At 35.5% G+C, this 21,650-nt stretch overlaps 1 pseudogene; it reads left to right on the top strand.

Annotated features, from left to right (window-relative positions):
* The first annotated feature begins 2,114 nt into the window (after positions 1 to 2,114).
* LOC111140891 lies at positions 2,115 to 2,725 on the top strand (annotated as a pseudogene).
* Positions 2,726 to 21,650: the final 18,925 nt, after the last annotated feature.

Raw genomic sequence — 21,650 nt, forward strand, 5'->3', positions numbered from 1 at the left:
TTTGTATTTTTTTTAATCCCTTGGTCATGTTTCTGCTAATTGAAAAGTTTCATTATAGTTGAAAAGTCCTTTGAACACAACACCATGCTTTTCTTGTTATTGCTGCATAGGCAAGCACTGTCAGGCCTCTCGCCTCAGGGCATGTAATCCAGACAAGAAATACAGAAAATGCTATTCTACAGGCCCTAACCAAGCAATCCCAACTCTTTTCTTTGTTTTACCATTTTTTGTAGACTTACTGCTCAAACTAGAGCTTCTTACTCATTGAATAATGTAAATGAGTAATTAATCATATTTGCTTCTTCAGTAGATAGAAAGCAAGAAGTGGATGATAAAGCTAGGTATTTGTAGATATTTTTTAAACAACAAGGCGATGTTTAAATTACTTGTGGCCATTAACATTAAAGACAGATATGGGAAATTGAGTTGAAATTGTACCTTTTAAATAAAATAGCCTAGAAAAAACAATTCTATATTTTGCTAAAACATCTCTCCAGTACCTATTCAGAGTTATAGCCAGGGCTGTTCACTTGGTCTCAAAGGTTTATGCTAAGCTTTAATGCTTGCATAAGCTTGTGTGCATGTGTGTGTGTGTGTGTGTGTGTGTGTGTGTGTGTGTGTGTGTGTATGTACATGAATACATCCACTAACATTTGAACTAAAACCTTCTATCACTTAGCCATATAACTCAAATACTATGTATAACAGAAAACCACCATATGGAAGATTCACAAACTGTAGGATGTAAACATCAAACCCAATGTCTTGAAATATTTAAAGCCATATGTGGTAACAAATGTTTGCATCAATAACCTGGGTGTAAACTGAATTTTGGGTGCAGCATTTATATCCCCTGGCTTAATTAACCTGACTATCTTTCTCTGTATTTGACAATATGAAAACTTAATGAGTGAATTTTAATGATCTCTCATGTATTTTCCTATGGTTCCTCTATTTCAGTAACAATATGAACTCAAACTCTTTGGCAGATCACATGTTTTTTTTTTCCAATTGAAAATAAAAATGTGTTTTGGGTTGGGAGATGCAAGTTGGGCTCGGGACAGAGATGTAGTCAGATGCTTTTTGACCATGGTTCATGAAAACTTCATTCCCTCTGGTGAAAATCCAGCCTGATAAATTGAATTCTGTGACATGGAAAGTCACGTCACATTATGAATTCTATTGATAGAATGATGATGATGAAGAGGTTACAGATTATTTAAGTAGCAGAATGAGAGTGTTTCAGATTGTAAATGTATGTTAATATTTTAAACTAAGCCCTATCTTTATGAAATATTTTGTTTCTTCAAAATTTCAAGAAATAAGAACTGCCAAAGAGCAATGCAGCTCTAAAAAAAGCCACAGGCAGCCCCGCAGAGAGCTGTAGGGCAAAAATTGCCTATAGAGGAGTGTTGTATAGAGCAATCAACAGGACGCCTGGATATGCCTATCATGCTCAGTCATTGGCTGGGAACTGCCTAGGGAGAGTGTGTATTTGACTCAAATACTGTAATGGATCCCAGAGGTACGGCAACTCAAGGCTGTTATCTGACTGAATTCTATGCAACAGGTTCATTCTTGAAGGTATATCTGAGTGATACACATTTATTGCCTCCTCATTAGGAAATACCAGATTTTTTAAAATACCATTTGAAATAACAACAAACATTATAGGGTGCTAGGTATTAATGTAATGTAATTAATGTAATAAATAATGTAATGTAATGTAATTAATAACAACAACAAAGTCCTACAAGAAGGTAAGGGAAAAAAAAAGAAAACTATGAAAATCATAATAGAATAACTAAATTTAGTAGTATACAATAATTATGGATAGCTATTATCCATACAAATAATTACAAAAAAATAGTAATTATTCTGAATATTCAATGAGATTCCAGTTGATAACTTAGAAAGATTTAAAAAAATTTATGAAATTTTAGATCTTAAGATACCCAAGACATTCATGAGAAAGACTAGCAAAATGAGGAGGCTTGTTCTATCAAATAGCAAATCTAATCATATAATTATAATAAATAAAAAAAAATAAAGAAAGCAATAGATCTGCCAGGTGGTAGGGTCAGCACTGTGAGAAAACACCCCTGCAGGGAGACATGCTGAAGCCCCAGAAGAGGATGGTTGGGGCTGCTGAGTCTGCTGGGCTAGCAATAAGAGACCAGCAGGAAAATACATCAACACTAAGAACCCAGCAGGGACATCAGCATAAGTGGGTAACTCCAGCCCTAGGAGGACCAGCCTCTAAAAAACGTCGGAAGCATCTAAACAGTTACTGGCTGATGAAAGTCAGAGACAAAAAGCAGACTAGAGAAAGACATAGATGTGAACTGAGGAACTTAAAGCAGAGCCCAAATAGACGGCATGCTGAGATGGTATTCACAACTACCAGGACAGGCCCAGAACTTCCTTCCAACCATGAAGCTAGAGAAAGAAGCCGCCTTCTACCACGGAAACTGCAAAGAGCCAGGCATCACAGGACTTGTGAAGCTTGCGAAGGAGGCTTACCCAGACCACACCCAGTTTTAGAAAAACAATCCCAGTTATGAACCATCCAGGAAAGAAGACAACCCAAAATGGCCCACAGCAGATGTGCAGTTTGTTCCAATGATGAAACGTTTTATTACCCTGAGTGAGCTCAAAAACCCATCACCAAGCCTTTAAAAAATATGGCTTTCTTAGAGAAGTGGACCATAAAGGAGATTCTTAACTATAGAGAACAAACTCAGAGTTGCTGGAGGGGAGGTGGATGGCGAAGGTAGTGTGGGGTGGGTGGGATAGGGGACAGTGGAGAGGCTAAATGGGTGATGGGGATGAAGGAGGGTAGTTATGATGAGCACTGGGTGTTGTATGTAAACTAATAAATTATGAATCACTAAATTCTACTTCTGAAACTAGTATTACACTATATGTTAACTGGAACTTAAATAAAAACTTGAAACATTAAAGAAATATGGCTCTGTTCATTTGCCAGAGACTCAATTCAGCCCTGACCTTAGGGTAATTTGATTTTATTTTGAACCTGGAGAAAAAGGAACCAAGTTAACTGGGACATTGTTGCTGAAATGCGCAAGAAGTTAGTCACTCCAAAGAAGTCAAGCTTTTATAAGACAAAAAGTGTGCGGAGGTTTCCTTGTTATGTTCACCTGGGGTTCTGTACATAGGTGGTTTTCATGTATCTTTTCCAATAAAACATTAATAAAAAAAGAGGGTAGTGCTCATTTTGGCAGCACATATACTAAAAAAAAGAGGATAATAGAATGGATTAAGAACTTAAAAATAAATCTATCAATCTGTCATATGTTAATTAACAATGAAGTAGAAATGTTCATTGTTTAGAGTTACTGGATAAGTGATTTCATCACATAGAGTTTGAGGAAAGACATGGAGCCATATTTCATTTAAAAATCAAATAGAAGTGACATCACCAAGATGACCACATCTTGACTTTAATGTCTCTCACAAGAACAATTAACATCTACTGAAGAATAAGACACCACTGAAAGAATCTTAGAACACAGGGGTAAGGCTTGAGCACCCTACACCTCAGACACCAAGACAGCTTGCATTAGACGGTATGAGAAGAGGCTACACCTTAACCACATTGTCCTTCCCCAGGCAGTGCAGACCATACAGAGAGAACTCCCTTGAGCCTTTAGTTCTTCCCGTGGGAACTGACAACCCAGAGGGAACAACAGCCTCCCCCATCATGGGGGTGACTTTGTGGGAGCCCCTACTCTGATCTTGCACCACAGGGATTATAGGGGAATCTGTGGGGCTCAAGTAGAGGTTATATTTATATCAGATAGAATTTAAACTAAAAATGGAAAAGAGAGACAAAGAAAGCCAAAATATAATGATAAAGGGGTCAATACATCAAGAAGTTATAACAGTTTTAAATATTTATATGTCCAATATTAGAGCACCTAAATATACAAAGCAAAATCAACAGAACTAAAAGGAAAAAATAAACAAAATACAATAATAGTTGGGAACTTTGGTTCCTACTCATAACAATGGATAGACCACCTAGTTAGTGAAAAAATAAGGAAACTCTGGATTTGAACAACACTATAGACAAAAGGGACATAACAAGCAATCTAACCAGCAACAGCAGAATACACGTTCTTACCTGGTGCTCCTGGAACACCCGATAGATCATGTTGGGCCATAAAACATATCTTAGAAAATTCAAAATTGTAATTATACCAAGTATTGTTTCTGACAACAATGGTATATATCTAGAAATCAATAAGAGGAAAACTAAAAAATTCATGAACATATGGGAATTAAACACCACCCTTCTGAACAACCAATAGATCAAAGTAGAAATTACAGGGAAAATTTAAAAAAATTCTTTTTTGAAACAAACAAAAATGGAAAGACCAGAACTTATACAAGAACTTGTGGGGTATAGCAAAAGCTGTTTTAAGAAAGAAATTCATAGCAATGAACACCTACATTAAGAAGCAAGAAAGATCTCAAACAACCTAAATTTATATCTTAAGGAACTAGAAAAAGAAGAACAAACTGAGCCCAAAGTTAGCAGAAGACAAGGGAGTGGTGGGAGGGGGAATTGGAGGAAGGTGGTCCAAAGGTACAAACTTCCAGTTATACAATAAATAAATCTAGGAATGAATGTACACCATGATAACTATAGCTAATTGCTGGATTATCATACATAGGGAAGTTGTAAGAGAGTAAATCCTAAGGTCACAAGGATATTTTTTCCATTTTTCATTTCTTCTTTATTGTAACTAGTTGAGAAGATGGATGTTAACTGAACCTATTGTAATGATTTTACAGTAGTGAAATATACCTCAAACTTATATAGTGATGCATGTCAGTTATTTCTGAATAAAATTGAAAAAGAATCAAATGCAGGAGGATGAAAATCTAAATATGGAAAATACTACTTTAAAATTTTGGAAAAAATCCAAAAGAATATCTTATAATGTGATGGGGGAATGAATTTTTTTTAACATGAGAGACGAAGAAATAGCCATAAGAAATAGACAAATTTTGCTATTTTGAAATTAAAAACTACCGTTGAACTAAATACACAATTAAACTAAAAGTAAATAACAGAATTAGAGAAACCATTTGTTACCTACCAAATTAAAAAAACAGTGTTTATAATGTATTTTTAAGGCACCACAATTCAGTAAGGTCAAGAAGAAGTCAGAGGAACACAGGCAAATGAAGAGACCAAAAAGTTCTTTGAAGTGGAAATATGAATTATCAAAACGTAAGAAGAGCGGCTGAAACCCACTAGTAATTAAAGAAATAACTATTTTTAAAGCCAGAAAAAGTCACTTTCAATTCTTCAGATTTGGTGAGAAAATATTTAAGTCTACAAATTTCAAGTATATTTGCTTATATTTTGATGAGATTTTGAAAGCATGTGACTACTTTGGAGAGCATGTTTGTTGATATCTAATGAATAAGATGCATATACTTTAGAGCTCAGCAATTTCACAATATGCATAGAGAAATTTTCACTGTAGCATAAGAAGACCTGTTCCAAAATGTTTGTTATAGCATTGTCTGTAATAGCAAATATCATAATCAACCTAAATTCCCACTAACAGCAGAACAAACATTTAAATTGTGCTTAAGCCAGGCGGTTTTGGCATAGCAATTTAGAATGATTTTTTTTGGAGCTATTCTGCCTATGTGTGAAATTCAGCTCTAGCAACTTTGGGCAAATGTAGTTCTATGCTTCAGTATCTTCATTTGTAAAATGGAGGTAAAAATTGTGTCTGCTTCATGTTTTTTGTGTATGAAAATAAATGATTTATATAAATAGAATTCAGGGGCGCCTGGGTGGCTCAGTGGGTTAAGCCGCTGCCTTCGGCTCAGGTCATGATCTCAGGGTCCTGGGATCGAGTCCCACATCGGGCTCTCTGCTCAGCAGGGAGCCTGCTTCCTCCTCTCTCTCTGCCTGCTCTCCATCTACTTGTGATCTCTCTCTGTCAAATAAATAAATAAAATCTTTAAAATAAATAAATAAATAAATAAATAGAATTCAGATATAATCAGATACAGAGTGAGCTTATAATAATGAGCTATTATTATCAGTCATATGACAATACACCATACAACAGTTAAGATGAATCAACTCGAACAGTAGTTTTCAATGTGAATGGATTTCAAACAGTCCCACTTAAGACATTTTTTTTAAGAAAGATACATAAAACAAGATACCATTTACATAAATTTAAAACTTGATAATATAGTTAATTAATGAATATGCTCATTTATTATCAAAGTATAAAATCTTGCATGGAAATTCATTTGTAACTGGAAAATTTTACTTAAAAAATAGACCTAGGGGCCCCTGGGTGTTTTAGTGGTTTAGCAGCTGCCTTTGGCTTGGGTTGTGATTCTGGTGTCCTGGGATGCAGCCCTCCAACAGCCTGCCCGCTCAGCAGGGAGTCTGCTTGTCCCTCTCCACTCTCTCCCTTTCCCTGCTCCTTCTTGTGTTCTCTCCCTCTCTCAAATAAATAAATAAAATCTTAAAAAGTAATAAAAAATAAAAAATAAAAAAATAAACCTAAGGACATGATGTATAAGTATATATGAGCATTGCTTGGCTCTTCTCTATTTTTTTATTAATGCTTGAAATACTTGATAATTGAATATATCACAGTGTTAATTTACTTTTTCACCAAGAACTCTGTATTTCTGACTTTTAATTTTAGTTCCCCTCATTATTCAATTTTTAGAAAGCTTCTATAACTCTTAAAGCTATAGTTTCATTTGATTATGTAATATTCATTGGTAATAATTAGAACTAGCCCATATGTGTTATGAGTTGATTTTATAATATAACTATGCAATAATCCCATTACACAAACATTTACACATCTTAAATATAAATATTTTGATAAGTAGAGAACATTGGTTACAGAAAGATCATTATCCCATCAAAAGTAGAAACAAAAAACAAGTAGTATAGGACATTCAAAACAAGAACTGAAGACTGGGGCATACTGTACATATGGCGAAAAAAAATGATTTCCTTCAAAGCTTACCATGGCACCTGACCCATGCTCATACTCCATGTCCTCTGTATCTTCTCATTTTGGTAACATTTCTGATAGACAAAATAGAGTCTCCATGGATCCTCCTCAGAGCCTTTGATGAGAGCCTTGTATCATTCAGACAAAGAGTTGGCCACTATTTTCTATGACAAGCAAGACAGTAAATATCTTAGACTATGTGATCCATATAACCTGTCACTATACTCAACTCTGTGGTTGTAGTGCCAAAGACATAGGGTTGGACAATATGCACGTGAAAGGGCATTAGAACTGAAAGGTGACTGACTGCAATTTCCAGCTCTGATTCTAAGTCTCTACAATGACACCTATCAGAGCCCAGTGACAGATGATTACTTTCCTCTTAAAAGATATAGGACAGTATATTGCTGCAGTGCTCTACTCCAGAAACCCAACAGTGTGTGGAGTTATTCCACTTTGGGAAGTAAATCTATTTTAGCTATTGACATTATTAACTAGTGAATCGAGACCAAGAAGAAAGGCTAACTGTTCCTAAATCTGTGTCGGTAGGATAGCAGCCTTTCTGGCCATGGAATAATCTCTGCAACAAGCTTTTGACAGATCCTATTATAACTTACTGCTACAGGTGAGAATATATTAAACTATGATCCTTTTCAAGTAGTTAAAGTAGTCATTTTTCATTATTCCTTGTTTAGTGGACAAATTATCTTTCACCTTGGGAATGATTCCAAATACCCCCATTTATTGATATCTAAGGACTTTAGTGATGGTTGTTCTACCAATGGTTTTAGTTAAGTTAGTGGTCCATGAGTTCATCCACAGCCCACAACATGGTAACAAAGGCTAGAAGACTGTATTTTCACTTGTTCCCTTCTCAGCCATGCTCATTCTGTCATCAGTGTATCAGTGTAATGTAGTCAATGTAATGAAAACTGCCATGACAAAATGTAGAGAAATATACACACTTGTACAGAATGAAAGATGAACTGCTAACCCTTCCAGATAAAAACAAATTGCTTCAACGGGTCCAAGTACAAAAGGACCCAGGTTATTGCTTAACAGAGTTTATTACTGTGCATTACAAAGGAGATAATGTGTTTTAATACACTTAATATATAATGATTAAAACAATGCTTGAGATATTGGTAGTCTCTACCAGTCTTTAGATTATATCTGTTCTTTGATTTGGTGGCCAGGGAAATAAAGGGGTGTTAACAAGCTACTCTTCACCTAGATGTCTTTGTTTAATATGATGGCCTCCTTACTTTCACCCACATGGCTGGATTTAGAGTTTAGAGGTTGATTGAGGATATGTGGGCTTAATTTGACTACCGACTGGTAGGTTTCCCATACTCCAAGTCAAAAACCTATTGAGTAAAAATTATCATTGTCTTCCTGTGTCTGAACATTACTCAATAAAAATGCTATGCCCATAAAATAACAGTTATTATTTATCCTGCATTTACCATGAGTCATATATGCACCTAAACAATTTATCTATCTAACAATTCTTATAATTCTTTTAGATATAGCCTTTTCTTGTTCTATTTTATAGCTGATAAGTCTGGAAATAAAGATATTCAGAGAAATATTAGAACCAGTTCTTCTGACAAGCCTATAGTCCTTACCAGGTTTTTTGTTTTGTTTTGTTTTGTTTTGTTTTGTTTTGTTTTTGTTTTGTTTTGTTTTGTTTTTTGTTTTGTACCATCCCTATTAATCTCTTAGGTGAAATTAAATCTGTTCTCTCTACTATTCAGACATGCGAGGAATATTCACTATAAAATAGATGTGTTAATGAGAAACAAAATGTGCTTCTAAGAGAACGAAGCATTTGTCAGTCCCCAGTTCAGCTCTTGGGACAGTGAGTTCTCAGACATTTAGTCTGCGTAATACCAGTCGAAATGTCAGTTGTGGATTTATGAATAGAAAATAGAAAGGACAGAAAGAAGGGTCAATTAAAACTAGTAAAACCTGATGTAGCAGCCAGATGGCTGACCTTTCTCTTAGTATCATCTCAGAGTACCCAGATTCTAATGTTCTGGTTTATTGTCCCAATGGCAAGCCATTAGCATGGTTGGATCAGCCCACATGAAGCTGATGCACTTTCAAGCTTTAAGCCAGCTGGAAAGAGACGCTCATAGTTCTGGATCCCAACTCTGTGCTCTGAGTCAAGCTGTAAGGATATGCCAAGAAGCTCTTCCTGCATTCTGACCTCTTGATCACAAAGGGAATATGTTTCCTCTTTCAGTATTGTTAAGCTATTTTCTCACTCACAGGTATATGTAATGTTAGGCATGAACAGGAGGTCTATTCACTGAACATGTCATTGGACAGAAAGAAATGATTACGGGCTCATGATTCAACTTGTAGGTAATCTGGGTTTCCCATTTCTTCTATTTCTTCTCCTCCTCCTCCTCCTCCTCCTTCTTCTTCTTCTTCTTTTGAGTGCTGTTTTTGACAGGTCATTCAATTCTTCTCTATCACTCTGAGAATGAGAAATTTTAACTTACACTGTCCAGAATCCATTAGAAAGAAGGAAGGAAGGAAGGAGAAAGAAGGAAAGAAAAGAAAGAAAGAAAGAAAGGGAAGAAAGGAAGGGAAGAAAGAAAGAAAAAGAAGGAAGGAAAGAAAGAGAATGAGAGAATGAGAGAAAGAAAGAAAGAAAGAAAGAAAGAAAGAAAGAAAGAAAGAAAGAAATTTTAGGCAGATGTGTAGTGAGGAATTAAGTTTACCCAGAGAGGTTCATTTGGCCTTAGTCCTGACTCCTGGCAGGTAACTTCTAAACTCTTGGAATTCCCTAAGAGAATGATATGATATGCCTTTGTTATTCATAGTGAGCCTCTGGGACCACAGTTGATAGTTTATGCTAACAAGATGGTTGCTGGTAGGCTAGACTCAGACCCCAAATGATCATTTTCTAGATAGATGACCCACTGTAGGGGCTAGCCAGGTTCCCAAATACCAACCCTGTGATCAGAGAGTTAGGACTGTTGGCTATGTAAAATCATTCTGATCTCTAGAGGATGGGGCTAGAGATTGATTTCAACCATGTGGGCAGTAAATCATCCACGTCAACCTACCTAATGAAGTCTCAATAAAAGCTCTGGACAGCAAAGCTAGAATGAGCATCCTGCGTTGGCACTATTTCATGCACATATTGTTACACTTCAGTGCCAGGAGGGTAACATATCCCTTGGGACACAGAAGCTTTGTATTTGAAACACTCCTCCCAGGCTTGTATTCTGCCTCATCTGTGTTTCTACATCATATCTTTTTGCCACGATAAAACTAATACTAAATATAGTGCTTTCCTGAGTACTGTGAGGGAAATTATTAAATGTGAGGATGGTCAGGGGACGATTTTTAGCCAGCATTTTTAGCCAGACGATCTGAGTTGAGGGTGGCCCTTGGAGCCCCCAAACTTGTGAATGTTGTCTAAATTCTTGGGTAGACTTGGCAGTCTGAAGGGCTACCCCCTTAATCTTGAATTTTGTCTAACTCTGATTAGCAGTTCATATTGAAATAAGATTCCTACAATAAAAATGTACAAAAAATACATAAGCTTTTGTATAACAGATTTAATGCTAAAAAATTGTCCTAGGATGAGTTAATTATAAATGAGAGAAAATTATAAATAATTTAAAAAATGAGAGAAAATAACTGAGTAGTTCAACTCTCTCTCATCAACATTTTATTTAGTATGTATTATAGCCTGGTTACTGGGTTAGACACCAAAGATAAAATACTGAAAAAGACATACTACCCTGTATCATAGCACTAACAAATGGAATAGTAATTAGACAATAGACAGTTGTTAATATTCTATGACAACTCCTTTGATAGTGGATGAATATTTTGCCATTGAATCACGTGGTAGCACCTAGTCCAGACCTGGGAGTCCAGAGTAGGCTGCACAAATTAAGTGAACAAAGTAGAGTTGACTGTAAATAACAAAATATCTTCTTAGCAGTGGTCACAAATAAAAATATTTAGTTATCAGACAAAATAATAATTTTAAAAGTGACCACAAAATAAGAGGTAAGCAATACCAGATTTGGAACAAATGCTCAGTTTTATCACCAAGGATCCAGTGATCATCAAATATGTCATTCTAACTCCTGTTCTGCCATCTCCAGCATGTTGGCTTTTCAATCCTGAGTAAATAAAGGATGTCAGGTCAATGCCTTCATATTCAAGGGAAAAAGGATGGAATAAGACCATACGTTTCTTCCTCAAGAAATTCTGTCTTTTCATCAGGAGTATATGCTAAAGCATTGCTAAAATGATGTCATAGGCTTCGTTAGTGAGAAGATAATAAAGTGAAGTTCTGATATAAAGGAATGTGATTTCCATAATTAACTTTATACCCTGGTACTGGTGGAGAGCCCATATCCATTCTGAATTCAGGAAATGTCCATCCTTAACTAAGATCAGGGACGATTTGATTATTGGGTAACTGACAGCATCTACCATAGGACATAACCTGGAAGCTAAGCCATCGTGGATGATTAGGATTAGCTAAAAAATATGGGATCAAAAGGACAAAATGAGGAAAAAATTTTCAGACAGAATAATAGCTAATATTTGAGAGAGAAATCTTGATAATTGTACTGAAATACCAATACTTTATCACAGTGTAAAAGGTGATTGTTAAGAAATGAGATGATGAAAACCAAGAAAGAATAAAATCATGAAATACCACAGTCACTTAAAATGAAATGTTAAGTGAAAATGAAATGTTACCAATTAATCAAAAGGATAATTTAAAAGATAATATGAAATAGACATGCAGGCATGCCTTGGAGATATTACAGGTTTGTTTTCCAGACCACTGTAATAAAGTGAATATCACAACAAAGCAAGTTAAATTAATGTTTTAGTTTCCCAAACATATAAAAATTATGTTTGCACTAACCTATAGTCTATTAAATGCTCAATAGTATGTGTCTAAAAAATATACATATCTTAATTAAAAAGCGCTTTATTGCTAAAAAAAAACGTACTAACCATTATCTGAGCTTTAAGTGAACTGTAATCACTGATCACAGATCACCATTACAAAAAATAATGAAGAAATTTGAAATATTTGCAAAAATTACCAAAATGTGGCCTAGAGACATGAAGTGAGCAAATTTTGTTGGAAAAATGGTGCTGATAGACTTGCTCAAGGTAGGGTTGTCACAAAACTTCAGTTAATAAAAAAAATGTAATATCTGGAAAGTACAAGGAAGCAGAGCACAATAAAATGAGGTATGCCTATATTTATGGATACATTAAGGAAATAAAACAAATATATGTGCTTTGGTAGAAAGCATACATAATAAGTAGAGTAAATATTTAACATCCAAAACAGATATAATTGGGAGAAGATAGTAGGATTACGGATGCTATATAGTCAACTACTTTATTTATTAATAATTTAGTTGACTAAATTAAAATGCTAGTTTCCCAGCAGCACAATGTTTGGCCTTACTGCCAATTTACAAAACAGAGTTGTCAAGTAAAATTTGATTGTCTCCAAAGTTCAAGCTGCCATATGTGGTTGTATAGATTGTGCACTGCACAAGGTCACCCAAGAGTGCAAGTGTTAGTTCTGTTTGCTCTGCCACTTGTCTTGGTGCAGGGCTACACCTGGAGAGGTTCTATTTTTAAATCCCATAAAGTTATCGCATGGACTAGCTGTAGCACTTGCCCACAGTGGAAGAAGACATCAGTACCTGAAATGAGATTTGAAGATATTCATTGTCCATATTCTCGTCTCTCTCAACTAGCATGGCTATCCAAAGTTAAATGTAAAACTCATGAATTCACAAAAGATGTGTACTTGAAGTCACACAAAGAGCAGTAGCAAAGTTCATGGAATAATGAATACCAATATTCTTATTGGGAAATGAGAAATCTTCTAAAGAAAAAATATATGTCAGGCAACTGTGGTCCCTTGAGTGACCTCTGGGGATTCCTATATATGTTCTTTGCAGAGAGCACTTTTTCTGCTCGTTATTAAATTATTTCCTAAACTTCCTTCAATTCTTTATAGTGTTGTTTGACCTACAAAAAAGGTATTGAACTAGAAGTTTCTTTTCCCTTCTGACCAAATGAGAAGGGCAAGATTTGTGGAAGTTTTTCAAGAAAGGAATGAGCTTCTTATTACGGTGAATTATGTGAAGGAAAGAGCCAAAATATAATTTGGTTTCTGCTCTCCCTATTTAATCCTATTAGTTTCAGGCTTTGTAACATGTCTTCTGTGCTTTCCTGAGCAGTCAGAATCCCCTTTTGGTTTAAGCTGGTGGCATGACCAGCTGAGCACAGTCATAACACAGGGAAGATTCTTTCTTTGGGGTTCATATAACAAAATAAGAACAAAAGGCTTTTGTCAAGTAGAATGAAAAACATTTTAGAAGATATGAACATGACCGTTCCTGAAGCAGATGCCTTTTCTCCCAAGGTGGTCCTCACCTTACAAAACTGTCTTTACTATTCCTAGAGAGAAGTTTTAACCAAGATGTCCTAATAGGATCAACTTCTTAGCTGATCTGAATTAGAAATTTTCAGAGACTGGAATTTTTCTGAAAGTAGTTTAGATTCATCTCAAAAGTCAGCAATCTGTCTAATGGCCTCAGCCAATTCTGTCCCCATATGGAAGAACTAAAAACAATAATTGCCACATTGACTAAATGCTTGGTATGTGCTATGACATATTTAGGCATTTTACATGTATTTACTCACTGAATTCTCACAAAACACCATATGAAGTAATTAATATTGTCATCTACAATTTACATATGAGAATATTGAGGGATTTGGAGACCAAATTACTTATCCACAGTTAATGAAATCTGAAGTGATGAACTTAGATACAAGCCAGGAAGCCCAGCCCAGAGTCCTCACCTGTAACTTCTCTGATTGATCAGACTGAATATTGTATTCAGGACAAAGAATTGTAGAAATGTATAGATCATTAATGTCAATATGCTAACTAGTGCTTAAATTATATCTGCATTAATGCCAAGAAGCATACAACATCTCTGGAGATAAGACATCCACTCTCTTGTAAATCTGGACATTTTACAGAGTTGGGGGAAACAAAATAACCATTCCATATGTTCGGACTGCTTGCTTGACTTAGGCAAACTGAATAGAAGTGGACTGATTGCTGGTATTTGTTCTTACAAATGAAGTGAAAAATTCTAGCAACATGCATCCAATTAAATGGTAGCATTCATGCCACACTTCTCATCCAGATGGAAGGTTTTGTTTCATTATTTGCTGAAACACTTTATTCTCAAAGACTGCAATGTTTCCACATGCTTCAAATAGCATTTGTGTTGTTTGAAACAATACCTTCATTAAAAGATTTGGGAAAAACTCTGATTTTCTTAGGGAAAGTATAAATGATAAGGTTTCTAACATCTGAAATATGAGGCAACTTATGAAGTAACAGGAATATGGTACTATGAGTAGTGAAGCAGGTGACATTAACACTTACTTTTTTTTTTTTTCTTCAGTCATAGAAAAGGGCCTTGATGCTAAGCAGATGGCAGCTATGTTATTCAAACGGGATGGGGAATGTGTCTTTTCTTAAATCTCTTCTCAGAAAGTTACCTATCAGCAGTATGTATGCTGTTTTATAACAGCTGTTAGAGTGAGTGGACGAAGTAAAACCCCACATAAGTAAACACTTCTTCGGCTCCACTCACACTGCCTTAGAAATTAATTTAACAATTTTGATTGTCAATTTCTGTGGCCAATCATTGTCTCCCTTCCTTTTATGTAGAAGAGGGCAAGAGCCTTCCCATTGAATGTGCTAGCTGCAATCTGTCATCAAATCCAGCCTCCACACATAGGTCTGAGTTTTTTCTGAAGTCATATATCTTATCTAATCATTTCCGTGCTCAGCACATTCAGTGGAAGCTTGATTGCCTGTTTTGATCCCACATTTTTAATACAGAAATCAAGAACCTTTACATTTAGCTCCAACTCTCTGCAGTCTTCGGTATCTAAAGATTCTGAAGCTAATTCTCTTCACGATTCATCCAACCATATCAAGGTAGTAGAAAAGTAAGGGTACCAATCTCCTGAAAAACACCACACAAGGCTGTATGATCACTTTGAGGTAAAAGTAGTTAGGTGGCGCTTTTTATAGGTAGCAAGTCATAGCAGGATTGACAACAATTAAGAATTACTGAAGAAAAGAAGTGGAAGGGCAAAGACATTCAAATATAGAAACATGTCACCAGAGCATTCGTAGTCAGACATACTTTGAAAATGAGAAATTCTTTATGAATTAACTGACAACTACATGAAATAGGGATAATCTGCTACTATCTTTAGATGATGTCAAAGAGCTCTGCAAAGCTGTCATTTAAAATGCAGGTTGGAAGACATCCAAAGAATGAGTTTGACAATACTTTAAGATTCTTTATCTGCATGAAACTGTAATGACTTTTGGGGAACTAAAATGAGGATAGGTTTATTGCCTACAGAGCTTTATGCACTAATTAATATAAAGATTTTAGTTGCTTTCTTAGATTATTATCAAATAAATGTTAAAGCAAACTTTAAAATACCAAAAAAAAAAAATCAACTGTTCATTACTTTGAAACCTTGTCATGTAAAGTTAAGTGAAACTCTGATTGTTTTCCATAGAAAATGCATTGCTATCCAGCAACACCAGCAATGTTTAAGCGGTCCTCTTTTGACACACCCTTCTAAGTATGCTTGGTCAAACTTTTTGATCTTTGACAATCTTAGAGCGGAAAAATGATAATTCATTTTATCTTCTAAATTTCAAACTCTTCTAATATGAATGATGCCAAGCATCTGAGTTTTGTTTAAGATTTATTTATATTTATTGTCTGTGTGCTGTCTCCTCATCTTCAAGTTTTGCCATGTTTAGTGTTTTTCTTTAATTTTAATGTGGTCAAGTCTATTACTCTTCTTTTTGATTTCTGGGTCTGAGATAATACTTAAAAATATATTTTGATATCCAGATTAGAAGATTTTTCTGTACAGTTTTATTTTCATAATTTTATGATTTTATGATTTTACAATTTTACATTTAAGTCTTTGATATGTCTTGACATTTTTATGGTCTAAGGAAAGGATTAGAAAACTAACCTGTGGGCGCCTGGGTGGCTCAGTGGGTTGGGCCGCTGCCTTCGGCTCGGGTCATGATCTCAGGGTCCTGGGATCGAGCCCCGCATCAGGCTCTCTGCTCGGCAGGGAGCCTGCTTCCTCCTCTCTCTCTGCCTGCCTCTCTGCCTGCTTGTGATCTCTGTCTGTCAAATAAATAAATTAAAAAAAAAAAAAAGAAAACTAACCTGTGAGCCAATTGTGGTTCACAATGAGCCAAATGCAGCCACATCAATAATTCAAGCCTCTTTCTTGTACTACAACAGCAGAATTGAAGAGGGATAGAAACCTGCAAAGCCAAAAATATGTACTATTTCGCCCTTCACAGAAAAAAAAAGTTTGCGACTCTTAAGACAGGTAATAGCAAATACTAAATACATATTTCCTAAGGAGTTAAACACTGTTTATGTCACTTTTATCCACTGATTTGAGAGCTACCATTATAATATACTAAATTGTTACAGATCTTTAGAAATGGAAGGCAAACACATTATACATAAGCACCCAAATTTCACAAACTCAGGTTAAATGGATCTCTTGTATTATCTTATGTAAATGAGTTTTGGATCTTTCCTTCCTGGACAAGACTCTGGTCTGAGTAGCAAGAAAATAAAATGCATATTTTATTGATTTTTCTTCCTTTATGTTTGATCCCAAGATCAAATGTTTGCTCAGGATCCCAAATGCTTGTAATGGAGTCATATTTTCCTTCCTCCTATAATTTATCAGTAGGGGAATGTTGGATGCATGGACAGCACAGAAACAACTGGAAGATTATCTGTCATATATGATGCATCCATCTGGTTGAACACATATTTCAGTGCCATTAGCTTTGAATTGAGAGGATTATATTTATTATTGAGTTTAAAAACGAAGGAGGAATCATTATTCTTTAAAGAATTTTGTCAATAGTCTGGATCCACAAAGACTTACCAATTGGCCTTCCTCTTGCTCCTTGAGATCCTTGATATCTATGGGTGATTGTGATTTGAAAGCTCGGATTTGGAGACAGTCAGTCTGTGGTGAAGGATCACTTTTCTCAGTGCAAAGATGTTTCTTGTGAGATTCTTCAGAAAGATGAGAAAAGGCATACTTACATTCGGCGAACTTTATATACACAAATCTACATGACAACCAAATGAAGAGTTTACTTGTCAATATTTGACAGACTTTTTATTTTTTATTCCCTAAAATATTTATGTAAAATGCACTTTAGTGCCCCTGTGACATTTGTCTTTGACCAACTCACAAACAACTCCTTCTTATGCACAACCAGCCTCCTCTCTAGGGGGTGGTGAATGACTAAATGATGCCCAAGCATCTACCCAATGCCCAACAGAGAGAGAAAATGGAAGACTGGCAAGCGAACTCACCCTGTAAGGAAAAGAAAGAAGACTATATGTCAAGTGGAATTTAGTTCTTTAAAGGAACAGTTAAATCTGTCGTTTTAAGGTAGCCTAGGAAGTTTTAAATGGCCGCTCATTGTGAGAAACTCATATCGAGTACATTTGAAAGGCAGAACATCTAAACGTGTGGTGGCCTTTCCACCTCTCAGGAACTTTGATTGGGCCCTGACTGCGAAGGAGAATGCAGAGAACTGAGTCACCAGCACAGCTTCTATAGCACCCTGGGGTCCTTTGGAAACAACTCCTCGTCCAGCCTCCGTCTAGGATGGGTTAGAACAGTGACTCCTCCAAGCAGGGGTCTGAGATAAACGACCTGCGGAGTCCTCGTTCAGCCTTGCAAGTCTTTGATTTTGAACTGACGAAGTGCAAGCGGACTTTAAGTAGGTCATCCGAAGAGCTCACATCCTGGCATGTAGTTGGCATTCACTAAGTAATATGGCAGAGAGCAAGCAACGGGCGTTTTTTAAAGCAAATCTTTCTACGTATTTTTATTTTTGCCTAAAGATTCTATAGCCCCTTTCTTTCTCTAGGAAGGTGATTCTGTGAGTAGTAGCACCAATTAGCATGAGTATGAATATGAAATTATATTGGATTTTTCATGACACTCATGTTCACAAAGCTACTATGGAAAAATATGAATGACAGAGCTTCTGCCTGATTATATAATTGGTTGGTGAGGGCAGGAGTCACTTGGATGTTTTTTACCTTTTGGGCCAAATACTTTTCATTGCAACCTGTAATTATGTAATTGGATTTTTTTTTTTTTTTTTTTTTAATGCATCGATTTAGTTAACTCTGGGACCTTAGTGACTGGTAAGTTCTCAATCACTTAACTCCTTGACCTCCTAACTCTATAGCTATTCTTTTCTTTCACCTTCTGCACAAACCTTCTTATCTATTGTCATCTACTTTATATACCATAATATAATGTAGAAGAAAAGTCAGATGCTGCAGTAAGTTACTGATATCTGTGTAATTTCTATGAACTATATAATGATCCTTCTTTAATAACTTACATAACTCATGAAATCTTAAAGTTACAAGAGACCTTTGTGATCATGTAATTCAATGCTTTCATTGATAAAAATGGAGACTTTGAGATCTTTGTCCATTTTTCCATCCCATGTATCAAAGCCAATGTCTTTCACTTAATAATAAAATAAATATTTCACCTTTATTTCTAATAAATTATTTTACCAACACAATTTCTTTTCAAGCAGATTAAGACAATTTCTTTCGTAAATGCTCTTTTTCATAAAAGAATAAAAGATAAAGATGTTCATCACAAATCAACACAGGAGTTATTTGAGATTATTATTTTTACTATGAAAAATAATTTCAAAATTTTACACCTATTTTCCATTTTTCTTTCCTCTTGTTACACCTTACAAGAGTTGAGTTGAGCTACCCTCTGAGGTTCTTTCTAAAAAGGAGCAAAGCTCACTGCTCTCTGAGTCAGTATGAAACTCATTTCTCTGGCTTCATTAGCTCACTCATTTAAAGAATCATAGAAATTGGATTTTTTGTGTTTTTTTTGTTTTGTTTTGTTTTGTTGTTTGTTTTTTGATTCACTGACCACCTACACTTCAATGTCTCTTCCAGGCGCTTCACTAATATGAACACCATGGCTAATTCCTGGCTTCTTTCTTATATGAGTTTCTATACTATTTGTTGCAATGTACATACATGTGCACTGTGTTGGATGGGAGAGGCTCCCTCTGCATGGCTAATGTAAAAAATAAGCTACATTAAAACAAATTCACACACACTAATAAATCTGCAAAGTGATTTATGTATAGAGTAGAGGATATTTCTTCATTTTTATTATAAAATGTTTTTAGAGGGAAGAAAGTATTTTTTTCATTTGTTTTTGGTTTCCAGATCTACACAAACTATTTCTATTTTTTAAATATTTTTTTTTTACTTATTTGACAGAGAGAGAGAGAGCGAGCAGAGGGAGGGTCAGGAAGAGAGGGAGAGAAAGAATTCTTAAGCTGACTCCGCACTGAGCGTGGAGTCTGATGCGGGGCTGGATCCCAGGAGCCTGAAGTCATGATCAGAGCTTAAATTAAGAGTTGGGTGCTTAACTGACTGAGCTATCCAGGATCCCATATCCAAACAATTTCAGAAAGTTTGGAATTTTGTAATTTGATAATCCAAATATCAATATTAAGCAAAAATAATATTTAGATCATTTAATAAAAGAGAGTGTGGCTTACTATGTCTTTATTCAAAAAAAAAAAAAGTCCATCTATTTACTATGGTGACTCTGGTGAGGACTTATGTTTTTCATTTTCCCATTACAATATGTACTTAGAGGTAACACAATTTACATCTGAAATATGCTATCAACTCTGGTTTGTTAATAAGTGAAGTTCTGTGAATTAGAGGTGATTTTTGGTAGATTGCCTGTCTGCTGTTCATATCTTAAACATCATTTCTTAGAATTCTAAATCCCTTTAATTAATGATGGTAAGAAATAACAAAGTTTAAGAAAATTGCCCTGCAAAGAAAGGCAACTATCAGTCCAATCTGAACATTAGAAAAAATAGTTTACATCTATTTCCCTTGAGATTAATAGGTTCCATTTAAATGATTTGACTATACTTAAGCATTTTTTTTGTTTTAATTAAATTTAATTCTGTTGGTAAATTTTAACTGGAGGTAATATAACCCCTGGGAAGACTATCTTGAACAGGATAAAGAGCCCAGTTTTCTCCTGAACAAAATAACAGAAAATGTGTACCTATCTAACACACATTCTGTTTTTCAGATTTTTGTTGTTGTTGTTCATAGGTGCCAAGGACATGCTCTTTCATGTTCTGTATCTCTGTAATAACCAGTAGATACATGCTCACAGAGAAGACCGTTCCCTCCCCCTTACCCATTAGAAGTGTAAAGGTCCCTTAAGAAATAACACATGGGAGGGGCACCTGGGTGGCTCAGTGGATTAAAGCCTCTGCCTTCAGCTTGGGTCATGATCCTGGGATCGAGCCCGGCATCAGGCTCTCTGCTCGGCAGGGTGCCTGCTTCCTCCTCTCTCTCTCTCTGCCTGCCTCTCTGCCTACTTGTGATCTCTATCTGTCAAATAAAATAAAATAAAATCTTAAAAAAAAAAAAAAGAAGAAATAACACATGGGGATACTGAAACTGCCAACAGTTACCAACATCATTTTGTTACTATTTTAATTATAAAATGCAATAGAAAGCTCAAGCATTTGCATATTCAAAGTGAATCATTACCATGTGTATGGGCAGCACATTTGGCAAATGCTGAAAAATTGAACACTGAGGATTTGTGATAAACTATGGTTACAACAAAGCTGTTGGAATTAACGTTTTAATTCATGCTTGTGCGTATAAAGTCATAGCTTATCATGCTGGCCAGGCAGACTTATTGAGTATTTCTGTTTCTGAATTCTTTTCATTGACATTTTAAAAGCTATTCGAACATGAGGATAGACTTTCTCCTTCTACTATCTATTACATGCTTAAGCAGTGAGAAGAACTCTTTAGGGTGGATGATCGATACACATCAGTTCACATCAAACAATTTGAGAAGGAAAGAAACCAAATGAAACATTTTCAACAATGGACTAGAAGAAACTTGCACCAACAAATAGAAATGATTTTTTTAAAAGTCTATGATTGTTGCCCCAGAATGTATTAAAATTCTGAAAGAGAAGACAAACATCTAAATTCTTGGAATACTTTATCCTCCACAGGAATGATAACAACTGGAGGAAGAATCTTCTTTTATTCCACAAAAGCTTAACTAGGTGTCAGGTTTTCACTGGGCATTGGGAAGAAAATAGTGAATAAACACAGTCCTCAGGGAGCTTACACTTTAACTAAAGTGAAAAGCAACACGGTTGATCTCAATGAAAAATGGTGTAGTACAAATATCTATCAAACTACCAATCAGTGGCGTTCCCCGATGAGTAAAATTTAAGGGGGCTGTCAAAATGAGCAGCATTACAACTGACATAAGCTCTTGAAAGAAATGGGACTGTACTTTGTCTTTGAATCCTGCCTGCCTAGCAGAAGTACTAGAGGATGTTTGCTGAGCTGA

This window comes from Enhydra lutris, unplaced genomic scaffold (genome assembly GCF_002288905.1).
Source record: "Enhydra lutris kenyoni isolate GAN:26980312 unplaced genomic scaffold, ASM228890v2 scaffoldscaffold1, whole genome shotgun sequence".
Classification (NCBI taxonomy): domain Eukaryota; kingdom Metazoa; phylum Chordata; class Mammalia; order Carnivora; family Mustelidae; genus Enhydra; species Enhydra lutris.